We start from the raw sequence: 12,911 nt of genomic DNA on the forward strand, positions 1-12,911 counted from the left end.
ATCTCAATACAAAGTTCTTCTCGATCTTCTTGGAGATCTATTCGATGTAATACTTTTGCGGTGTGTTTATCGAGATCCGATGAATTGTGGGTTTATGATCAAAATTATCTATGAAAAATATTTGAATGTCCTCTAATTCTTTTATGTATGATTTGTTATCTTTTCAAGTCTCTTCGAATTATCAGTTTGGTTTGGCCTACTAGATTGATCTTTCTTGCAATGGGAGAAGTGCTTAGCTTTGGGTTCAATCTTACGGTGTCCTTTCCCAGTGACAGCAGGGGCAGCAAGGCATGCATTGTATTTTTGCCATCGAGGATAAAAATATGGGGTTTATATCATATTGCTTGAGTTTTTCCCTCTACATCATGTCATATTGCCTAATGTGTTACTCTGTTCTTATGAACTTAATACTCTAGAGGCATACTAGATAGCGGTCGATGTGTGGAGTAATAGTAGTAGATGCAGAATCGTTTCGATCTACTTGTCGCGGATGTGATGCCTATATACATGATCATGCCTAGATATTCTGATAACTATGCACTTTTCTATCAATTGCTCGATAGTAATTTGTTCACCCACTATAATACTTATGCTATCTTGAGAGAAGCCACTAGTGAAACCTATGGCCCCCGGGTCTATTTTCCATCATATAAGTTTCCAATCTATTTTATTTTGCAATCTTTACTTTCCAATCTATATCATAAAAATGCCAAAAATATTTATCTTACTATCTCTATCGGATCTCACTTTTGCAAGTGGCCGTGAAGGGATTGACAACAGCTTTATCGCGTTGGTTGCAAGGTTCTTATTTGTCTGTGCAGGTACGAGGGATTTGAGTGTAGCCTCCTACTGGATTGATACCTTGGTTCTCAAACACTGAGAGAAATACTTACGCTACTTTGCTGCATCATCCTTTCCTCTTCAAGGGAAAACCAACGCATGCTCAAGAGGTAGCAAGAAGGATTTCCGGCGCTGTTGCCGGGGAGTCTATGGACAAGTCAAGACATACCAAGTACCCATCACAAACTCTTATCCCTCGCATTACATTATTTTCCATTTGCCTCTCGTTTTCCTCTCCCCCACGTCACCTTTGCCTTTTCTTCGCCTTCTTCCCTTATGTCTTTTTGTTTGTGTATCCACGTGCCTTCTATTTGCTTGCATCTTTGCTTGCTAAAAATCTATTGCTCGTGCTGAAACCCTAACTAGCCTAGTTGATGGGAAATCTTTAGATGAGCATGATCATTTTGTGCGTCACCGTTTGTCTGAAAAAGGGAGACCCTTATGGGATCAAATAAACAGATTGTTGTGTTATGCTTGGAATCTTTGTGAAATTTATGATTTTACTTGTTGCTCTAAGAACCCTAAAAACACCTTCCCTACCTATGTGAGTTTAATGATAATGAAATCTTATCTTCTTATGGAAAGGGTGTTTATAGTTACTATGATATCAAACAAATTTAAGAATTTGTCATTTTTAAGGGTGCTCATGAAGTTGCTTCTTTGATTGAAAAGTATGATATTACTCTCTACAAATATGAAAATTCTGACATACTTAAATATTGCTAGGAAAACTATGCTCATAATGTCTATGTCAAAGAATTTATTGAGAGAATGACCGTTGCTTTGGAAGAAAATAATGATATGAATGAATCTATAGATATTGATGATTCAGGTCATTTGATTGAAATATCCCTTGATGAACATGATGCTTGCTATTCTTGTGGCCATGATGCCAATATTTATGAAGATGAATATGCTATAGTTCCTTATGTTAAACATGAGATCGTTGCTATTGCACCCATACTTGGTAGTTCCTTCGATGAAAAGCATGATTGCAATGATGTTATTATAAATTCTCTTAATGCCAATTGTGTTAATAATATGCAAAACCCTAAGCTTGGGGATGCTAGTTTTTCTATGTCTACTATTTATTGCAATGATCATGATTGGGGTGATTCTTTTTATGATCTTGAAAATTAATTTAAGCCCCATGATGAATATGAGATTGATAATAGTGTTTGCAATATTATTGAAAGTGGGTTTGGAAGAGTGTCAGCTTTAGATCCTACATATTTGGATTTTGATCAACCTTATGAAATTTTAGATAAAAGTGGGTTTGGAGAGGTCATGACTTTAGTTAATGATAATCCCACTATTTTGGAAGAGTGTAAACTTCACATGCATGTGGATCGTGTTGAGAATATGTTATGTGATAGCTATTTTGTTGAATTTGCCTATGATCCTACATGTAATTATTATGAGAGAGGAAAATATGGTCGTAAATTTTTTTATCTTACTAAATTAACTCTCGTCATGTTGAGATTGCTATCGTCTCTTTCTTCTTCCTTGCATATGCTAGTTTTTGCTTGCCTTGCAAATTTGTTTGCTTATAATATGCCTATCAATAGGAAGTATGTTAGACTTAGATGTGTTTGTCACGTGTTTCATGATGCTCTCTTTGCGCTTCAATTCTTGTCTTTCATGTGAGGATCATTAAAATTATCAATGCCTAGCTAGGGGCACTAAACTATAGCGCTTGTTGGGAGGCAATCCAATTTTATTTTTGTTCTTTGCTTTTTGTTCCTGTTTCGTAATTCATCTAGCCTATGGTTATATGTGGTTTTATGTTTTAATTAGTGTGTGTGCCAAGTAAAACCTATAGGATCTTCTTGGGTGATAGTTAATTTGATCTTGCTGAAAAATAGAAACTTTTTTACGCACGAGAATAATTTTCATAAAACATAGAAACGTGCTTTTCAGTTGATTCTTTTTGAAGAAGATTAAAAACAAATTATTTAGGACTTCCTATTTTGGTAGAATTTTTGGGGTCCCCGAAGTATTCGAAAGTTACAGATTGCTACAGACTGTTCTGTTTTTGACAGATTCTGTTTTCCTGTGTTGTTTGCTTATTTTGATGAATCTATGGCTAGTATCGGGGGTATGAACCATAGAGAAGTTGGAATACAGTAGGTTTAACACCAATATAAATAAAGAATGAATTAATTACAGTACCTTAAAGTTGTGGTTTGTTTTATTTCGCTAACGGAGCTCATGAGATTTTCTGATGAGTTTTGTGTTGTGAAGTTTTCAAGCTTTTGGGTAAAGAATTGATGGATTATGGAATAAGGAGTGGCAAGAGCCTAAGATTGTGGATGCCCAAGTCACCCCAAGGTAAAATTCAAGGACAACCAAAATCCTAAGCTTGGGGATGCCCCGGAAGGCATCCCCTCTTTCGTCTTCGTCCATCGGTAACTTTACTTGATGCTATATTTTTATTCACCACATGATATGTGTTTTGCTTGGAGCGTCTTGTATGATTTGAGTCTTTTCTTTTTAGTTTACCACAATCACCCTTGATGTACACACCTTTTGGGAGAGACACACATGAATTGGAGTTTATTAGAATACTCTACGTGCTTCAGTTATATCTTTTGAGCTAGATAATTTTGCTCTAGTACTTCACTTATATCTTTTTAGAGCACGGCGGTGGTTTTATTTTATAGAAATTATTGATCTCTCATGCTTCACTTATATTATTTTGAGAGTCCTTTAGAACAGCATGGTAATTACTTTGGTTAAAATTTTAGTCCTAAAATGATGAGCATCCAAGATAGGTATAATAAAAACTACTCCCTCCGTTCGGAATTACTTGTCGTGAAAATGGATGTATCTAGACGTATTTTAGTTCTAGATACATCCATTTTCAAGACAAGTAATTCCGAACAAAGGGAGTATCATATAAAGTGCATTGAATACTATGAGAAGTTTGATATTTGATGATTATTTTGAGATATGAGGATGGTAATATTAGGGTCATGCTAGTTGAGTAGTTGTGAATTTGAGGAATACTTGTGTTAAAAGTTTGTGATTCCCGTAGCATGCACGTATGGTGAACCATTATGTTATGAAGTTGGAGCATGATTTATTTATTGATTGTCTTCCTTATGTGTGGAGGTCGGGATCGTGTGATGGTTAACTCCTACCAACCCTTCCTCTAGGAGCATGCGTGTAGTACTTTGTTTTGATAACTTGCAGATTGCAATAAGTATGTGAGTTCTTCATGACTAATGTTGAGTCCATGGATTATACACACTCTCACCCTTGAAGCATGGGGTGTTCTTTGATTTCCCTCCTTATGAGTGGAGGTCGGGATAGCGCGATGGTTAACTCCTACCAACCCTTTCCCTAGGAGCATGCGTAGTAGTACTTTGCTTCGAGGGCTAAATAACTTTTGTAATAAGTATATGAGTTCTTTATGACTAATGCGAGTCCATGTATTATACGCACTCTTACCCTTCCATCATCGCTAGCCTCTTTGGTACCTTGCATTGCCCTTTCTCACCTTGAGAGTTGGTGCAAACTTCGCCGGTGCATCCAAACCCGTGATATGATACGCTCTATCACACATAAACCTCCTTCTATCTTCCTCAAAACAGCCACCATACCTACCTATTATGGCATTTCCATAGCCATTCCGAGATATATTGCCATGCAACTTTCCACCGTTACGTTTATTATGACACGCTCCTCCATTGTCATATTGCTTTGCATGATCATGTAGTTGACATTGTATTTGTGGCAAAGCCACCATTCATAATTCTTTCATACATGTCACTCTTGATTCATTATCCCGGTACACCACCGGAGGCATCCACATAGAGTCATATTTTGTTCTAAGATTCTTTATTTGTAAGTAGATAAAAGTGTGATGATCTTCATTATTAGAGCATTGTCCCATGTGAGGAAAGGATGATGGAAGCAATGATCCCCTCACAAGTTGGGATGAGTCTCTGGACTTTATGACAAATAAAAGAGACCAAAGAAGCCCAAATAAAAAAAGAGAGGCCCAAAGAAGCCCACCAAAATATAAAAAAATGAGAGAAAAAGAGAGAAGGGACAATGTTACTATCCCTTTACCACACTTATTCTTCAAAGTAGCACCATGATCTTCATGATAGAGAGTCTCCTATGTTCTCACCTTCATGCTAGTGGGAATTTTTCATTATAGAACTGTAAGTGCGTCTAGTGCCCCTTAGTGATTTTGGTGTATTGAAGACTTATAGGTTAAGGGACTGATGCATTTGTGAGTGTACACTGGTCTATAAGTCTATGAGGAGTTTGATATTTACAGAGAAAGTCGACCCCTAATAATGAAGTTCTTCAACTGAAGACTTTGAATTTCTGAAGACTTTCTGAAGACTTTCTGAAGACTTTGAAAGTGAACAAATTGGTGTGACCTTGAAGACTTGGCAATCATTCGAGGAACATGAAGCGTGAAGACTTTTGTTTTTATACTTTCATTTTCTCTTTCTTGAGTCATAGGAAACACCGTACTGTTAAAGGGGGTCGAGGAAATACTAAGGAAAAATTTCCATGTGATGCTCAATTCAAAATCCTACACCTACCAATCCCTTCGAGTGAAGCCATTGGAAATCTCGCACAATTCAGTCATATTCTTCAGTGACAGAGACGAAGTTCTTCTGGTCTTTGAGGAATTTGTTCTGACTGAGGAGTTAGGAATTCTCCAGTGTCGATTGCCTACAAAGTGAGGATCATGATAGCCCTAAGGTATTTGAGAGTCAAATATTCCGACCATTGCTGTGCTAAGCGCCAGCTCTCCCAAAATATCTACCCACCTAACAGTCATATCAGACAAGGGCATTTATGTCTTATCATGTCGGGTTGCTCCCTAGGCTATAAATAGCCGCCCCCTACAACCACTAGCTGGTTGGCTGCTCCGAGAGAAACTGACACTTGTCATTTTAGAGCAACCCATCCTCCGAGGACTTTGAGCGAAAATCGTCAAGTGAGGAAAACCCAAACCCCAAACCTACAAACCCCAAAGTGATTGAGCATCACTGAAGAGATTGATCCTGCGTGGATCCGATGCTTGTTTCCTTTGAAGACTGTGCTTCTTCCAGACGGTTATGTGTCAAGGCCTAGAGCATCCAAGAGGAATTGTGGATCGCCGAGTGACCGAGGTTGTGAAGGTTCGGAAGTCACCTGAAGATTACCACGAGTTATTGGGCGAGGTCTATGTGACCTTAGCTCAAGGAGAATACGGTGAGGACTGTGTGTTTGGAACCGGGTGTCCTCGAGTTTAAATACTCAGCCGCTCCAACCAGATGTACAACTGAGACAGCAGTTGGAACTGGTCTACCAAATCATTGTCTTCACCGAGCTTACTGGTTCTATTTCCTCAACTCTTTAATTTCCTCATCTCTGTTGTTGTGTGCTTGTTCATATATGTTTGAAGACTTTGACTGAAGACTTACTCAATTTCCTCAGTTCAATTTCTTCAGTCTGTCCGTCTTCATCTTGAGTTATCCTGTGTTTACACTTTCTGTACTCTGTGCTTGTCTTCATTTCATCATGATGACTATGCGTGTGTTCTTTTGTGTTTACTTTTGAGTACATATTCCGCTGCAAGTAGTTCTTTAGTTAGGAATTTCCTCACCAGCAAATTCCTCAGTGAATAATTCATCAAAATCGCCTATTCACCCCCTCTCTAGTCGATATAACGCACTTTCAATTGGTATCAGAGCAAGGTACTCCCTTATTCTGTGTGATTTTGGTTTAACCGCCTGGAGTTTCAGTTATGTCGACTGCAGGATCGAGGAACATTTCCTGCCCCATCTTTGACGGTCATGAGTACCCTCGATGGAAGGCCATGATGAAAAAGCGACTCATGGCTATGGATAGCGAACTGTGGACCGTCACTGAGATCGGTCTTACCAATCTATGCAAGATGGCGGAGGCTGATGACATTCACAAGTAAACGCTACTTAACCTCACAGCGAAGGATGTCATCTGCTCCAGTCTATCTTGAAATCAGTTCAGGAACGTCATGCATCTCAATCACGCGAAGCTAATCTGGGACCGTCTCTCTGAGGTCTATGAAGGTCATCAAACCCGTCATGATCCTTAGTTTGAGGATTACAAGGACTCTCTCAATGCGATGACATTGAACCAGAATCATCATCCTCTACACCCTGCCTCATGGGAAACAGTGCGAAGGTAACCGAATGCAATCTATCCAAGTCTAGTGATGATGAATCTGGCGATGAATTTGGACCTAGCTATGTGAAACTTGCTTCCCTTACCACTAAACAACAAAGAGCTTTGGAAAAAGTTCAATACATGCTAAATAAGAGCGATGATATGTTGGGTGAAGAAATGGATCAGTCAAAAGCTTTGGCTGAAAGTCTTCAGAGACTTCATTCCAAGTTTGACGACTTTCAAGGTCATCATAACACTCTCTTATCTGATCACGAGAAGCTTTATTTTGAACTACTTCAAAGAAAGCAAGATCTTGAGAATCTAAGAGTGAGTTATGAAGATCTTTAGAAGGAGCGTGATTTATTACTTGCTCAACAAATTAGGGCTACTCGGGAAGAATTTGAACCTCCATGTTTGAAGTGCATCGAACGTGAATCTGCTAATTCTTCACCTGAATGTTCAAATGCTTCTAATGCTACAAATTCTTTACATGTCTCTGCTATCACTAATTCCTCATCTGAGGACATTACTAGTATAACTGATGATGCAGGGCTGAAGGAATTGTACATGACATGCATGTATAAAAGCCTCAAAGGGCATCAGACTCTTTGTGATGTGCTTAAAAAGTAGATCCTCAACATGAACCCTAGGAAAGAGGGTATTGCCTTTGAGAGGAAACTCAATGCTGATGGAACATATTGGAATCCTGAGCAGTACCCCAAAACCTCATGGGTTGCTGCAAAGGGACCTCCAGTTGATCCATCCAATTTATCTGGCTTTACATGTGAATCTCCTCATTCTTCTGATGAGTCATTTGACTCCAACTATAAAATGTTCAAAAATTAGAATGGTGAAGTATTTGCTAGATATGTTGGCACTAACTGTAGGAACGGTTCTCCTATGAAGAAAATCTGGGTTCCCAAAATTTATCTTGAAAGTCTTCAGGTGAATGTCCTCATGACACCACCAGTGAAGAACAGGAACCCCAGATCCAATTCTTCATATGGACCTAATTCTTCACATGGATCAAATTCCTCAAAAGGATCAAAGTCCTCATATGACCATCATCGTGCTAACCCTTCTGTTTCACAGGGTAGAGCTAAGGGCTATGAATATGAGCATTATTCTTCAAATCATTATGTTCATAAGTCCTCGAAGAACTTCTCTGCTTATTCATATGCTTACCCTAACCCCTCTTATGTGAAACGAAGCGGACTGGCTTCTATGCCACCTTTCTCATATGGTGCACGTAGAGTGATGAATTCTTTGCCACCCCTTCAGATGTGGGTGGTGAAGAAAAAGAACTAATCTCTTATGCGGGGTCAGGTCTCCAGACGTGCTCAAAACGTCTGAAGAATTTGCTGGAGACCTGAATGTGCCCGAAAGGACGCAGGCTAATCATGAAAGAAATGATTGTTCATTTCACACGTCCTCATACTCATTTATCTGTGTTGTTGCTTGATGAAATTGATCTGATGATATTGATGTCATATTCTTCATTAATGAAGTATATGAGTTCGTAAGTTGCACTAATTCATCTACAGGATGATCAACCCAAAGCAAACGAGTGGGTCCTCGATAGTGGATGTACGAATCACATGACTGGTGACAAGAATCTATTGATGGATGCTCCTTTATCACCGTCACATCTGAAGCATATCATCTTCGCTGACAAAGGCAAAACTCAGGTATTGGGTCTAGGTAAGGTTGCGATCTCAAAGGATCAACACATGGACAAAGTCATGCTTGTCGAGTCCTTAGGATACAACCTCATGTCTGTCTCAATGCTTTGTGATCTTGATATAGTTGTTGTCTTTGGCAAATATCGTTGTGTTGTGATCAGGGAAGATGACAATTTCAAAGTCTTCGAAGGCTTTAGGAGAGGAGACTTGTATATTGTTGATTTCTCTACAGGACCACAACCGGCCGTGTGCTTACTTGCAAAAGCTTCAGAAGGCTGGCTATGGCATCAACGACTTGGTCATGCTGGCATGAGGAATTTGCACATGCTTGCGAAGAAGAAGCATGTTGTTGGCATTGAGAATGTCAAATTCCTCAAGGATCACTTATGCAGAGCCTGTGAAGCTGGAAAGATGACCAAGGCCAAGCATCCAGCAAAGACTATCATGACCACCACTCGACTGTCGGTGTACTAGAGTAGGGGTACCCTAGTATCCCGAACTCGTGCACGGGCAGTCGCAGCGTCCCGCGGCAAGGCTTGCTGGGTGACCGCCAAGACCCTCCGTGGTTCCCTTGAAGACCATTCAAGAACAAAGTACTCAAACCAAGGCCCCGGCAAGAGGAGCTTGCCGGGAAGGCCATCCAAGGCCCCGGCAAGAGGAGCTTGCCGGGAAGGCCAACCAAGGCCCCGGCAAGAGGAGCTTGCCGGGAAGGCCAACCAAGGCCCCGGCAAGACGATCTTGCTGGGAAGAGACAAGACCCCGGCAAGAGGAGCTTGCTGGGAAGGCCACTCAAGGCATACCAAGAAAGCTTGCCGCGACGCGCCCTGCGTCCCAGCAAGATCCGGCGAGCGACAAGCTTCCGGACGCGACAAGACGACGACCCCGGCAAGGTACTTGCCGGGGGCCAGTTGCCACTCTGTACCCACGCTCCAGCGCACCCACCCGCGTGTCGCCATGAGGCTTCCTCGGGGGGCGCGTGGCGGGAGCCTGTGCAGCCAGGGGTACGTGGTGGCAAGCGGAGATGAAGAGAAGGCCATCGTGGCAAACGGTGGCGCTCCTAACGGTCACCTTTTTCACTATTTAGGAGACTCAGACATGCATTTAATGCCCTTGTCCCCTGCCGTCAGAGTTAGGTAGGGCGCACTGTATCCACAGTAGCGGTAGCTGCACCTACCGCATCCTTTCCATTTTTACCCTTCTAGTCTATGTTGCCACCGGTGGGTGACCCCTTGAAAGTATAACAGGAGGCCCAGGCGCAACGTAGAGGGGGTTCGGCCAGTTCGGCTCATTCGAAACACCAGAAACACTCCCACGCTCAGTCTGATAGCGTCGATCGCTCCTGAGCAAAGATTCAATACACACAAACAAGCAGCAGTAGGGTTTTACGCATCCGTGCGGCCCGAAGCTGGGTAAAACCGCCCGCGTGTACTTCCTCGATCCGCTCTTTGTTCAACCTCCGCCCTCACCGAATCGAAAGGGGCTCGGTCCGCCGATCCCCATAGGTGTTCGTGGATCAGTTTCCCCGACACCTTTGGCGCGCCAGGTAGGGGATGCTTCGGCGGCAGCTGTTCCGTCCATGTCAAGGCTCAGCTGTTCTTCATCGTCATGGCTCCTAAGAAGCGGGCGAGCAAAAGAACGACGCCAGTGCGGCAATAGAAAAGCTAAGTCGTGCGGAACTTTAGATATTTCCTTTCTATATAAGGTTATCCGCCTCGGAGATCTTGTTCTTTGTATGGAAAACCTGTGCGCGGAGGAATCAACTCGTAGCTAGTAGCGCCCTTACTTTGTTTCGAGTCCGCTCAACAACTTAAGTGAGGTGCTAGCGCCCTTACTTTGCTTCGAGTCCGCTCAGCAACTTAAGTGAGCCGCTAGCGCCCTTACTTTGTTTCGAGCCCGCTCAACAACTTAAGTGAGCTGCAACTAGTTGCGACAAGGTTGCTTGTCGGTAGCGACCCCGCCAGCAGGCTGCTGAAGTTCCGCACTCGGCGCTCACAGCAAGGGTCCCTGCACCGACAAGTTTCCCTAGAAAGCGTAGGGTGGACATACAAAGAGAGGTTGAACAGGAAGATAGCATGCACTATTTATTTGAGATTTCTGCATAGACCTGTATGCCAAGGAGCCTTCTCGGGGCTAGTTGCGCTCCATGTTGCCTCGAGTCCGCTCGGCAACTTGTGCGGTTGCGCTAGAACCAAGAAGGTAAACCTTTCCGGGAGGCGATGTTCCCGAATAGCCGCTAAGGGCCCGTTCCCTCAAGCGCTGCTGGCTGGATCGTACGCACCGGAAAGCATTCCAACAGGCATAGGGAATATGCAGCAAAAGTCAAAATTCACAAGCGAGTTAAGTGCACTTCAGATGCTAATCACTTGTCATGTTTAAATGCAGTTATGGCCCGGGGGCTGGCAACGCCCCTAGGGCCAATCTTTCCGGTAACGATCTTGCCGGGAGCCGGCGTCAAGAACGACGAAGTTCTTCGCCATAAGCCTTTCCGGCAACGATCTTGCCGGGAGCCGGTGTCAAGAACAACGAAGTTCTTCGCCATAAGCCTTCCTGGCAACAAGCTTGCCGGAAGTCGGCATCGGGAACGTCAAAGTTCTCTGCCGAAGATAAAAGCCTTCCTGGCAACAAGCTTGCCGGAAGCCGGCATCGAGAACGTCAAAGTTCTCTGCCGAAGATAAAAGCCTTCCTGGCAACAAGCTTGCCGGAAGCCGGCATCGAGAACGTCAAAGTTCTCTGCCGAAGATAAAAGCCTTCCTGTCAACAAGCTTGCCGGAAGCCGGCATCGAGAACGTCAAAGTTCTCTGCCGAAGATAAAAGCCTTCCTGGCAACAAGCTTGCCGGAAGCCGGCATCGAGAACGTCAAAGTTCTCTGCTGAAGATAAAAGCCTTCCCGGCAAGCCAGTATCGCTGGGGGCTGCGAGTGCCAAGAATCGTCCACGGCAAACGAGAGTTGCCGGGGGCTGCAATATCAGATAAGTCTTTCATCCCTCATCATGCATCCTCTTATGGACTGGGGAATGCGAAACCACGTTTCTTCCCGAGAACTGCCGTGCTCCCTCAACTCTAGGCCCTGGGGCTCGTTCTCGGGGCCAAGTTTGGTCGTAGTCGCGGCAGCAAAGGAATGGAACGAGGAGACCGCACCCACCTCGTTCCTGCCTCCGTCAAAGGCGTGAGAAAGGTCGAGCGACGTGGGAAGGCGGCAGGGCCTGTTGCCAGGAGATGAAATGTCTGTCCGAGGGATACCAAGGATTTGCTCCTTGGCATGGGTTTAACTCGCGAGACAAATAACCCAGCAAGCATCCCCTTTTCATTAAAAAACATCCCACTCAGGTACAGTCCATAGAGGATGAAAAACATGAAAGAGAGGGTTACAAGTTTTAGATACAACTAAGGCCCGATGGCTTACAAATGAAAAAGATAAGATGCCCGTAATCCCTTTCCTGTCCTTCTCTTCCGGAGGCAGGTCAAGGAGGCGAAAAGGGCAAAAGGAGCGCCTAGGCGAGCTACAGGTGCCAGAAGACACCAAGGGAACATCCCGGGGGCCGTCCGAAGGCTGGACGGCGACGGCGGCGCTGGAAGCGGGCCTCGAAGACGGGGCGGCAGGACGTCAGCATGCTGTCGAGGGCACCACGCCCTCGTACTCCGACCTGACGGCCTTGTCGCTAGCCCTCTTCCCCTTCTGCAGCCTCCCTATGCCAGCTGCCTAAGGGGACGACCCCGGGGAGTTCAAGGAGCCGGCGACACGGATGATGGGGTCGCCGGTGCCGCGCAAAGCGGCGCCCGACGCCTAGTCGGACCCACCACCCCACCGCCCGCTATCCTCATCGTCGCTGCCTCTCTCCTCCTCGTCACTCTCGCTCGAGGAGGAGTCTTCGCTATCGGAGGAGCTGTCCACGCAGCACTTCGCCCGAGTGCCGAAGCACCCGAAGACCTTAACGGAGAGGAGATCGCCCTCCATCAACTTAAAATGGAGGGTAAACCCCTCCATCAGGCTGTGGATACGGGCGAACGTCTTCCACCCTCGATCAAGATACATCACATTAGGGGCTGGGAATACAACGCGGACTCGCGTGCCGCTGATCCCACAGCCTGTCATGTGCAATCTCATTGTCTCGGGCAGATCCAACTCCATCGCGCTCGCAAACGGAGCTGGGAGCCGGAGGCGACGACGAGGCGCCCGGCGCAGCTTGACGAAGAACTCGCAAGGGCCGTCCCCTATATGAACCTCCGTGG

The sequence above is a fragment of the Triticum dicoccoides genome, chromosome 3B (genome assembly GCF_002162155.2).
Source record: "Triticum dicoccoides isolate Atlit2015 ecotype Zavitan chromosome 3B, WEW_v2.0, whole genome shotgun sequence".
NCBI classification, from domain to species: Eukaryota; Viridiplantae; Streptophyta; class Magnoliopsida; order Poales; family Poaceae; genus Triticum; species Triticum dicoccoides.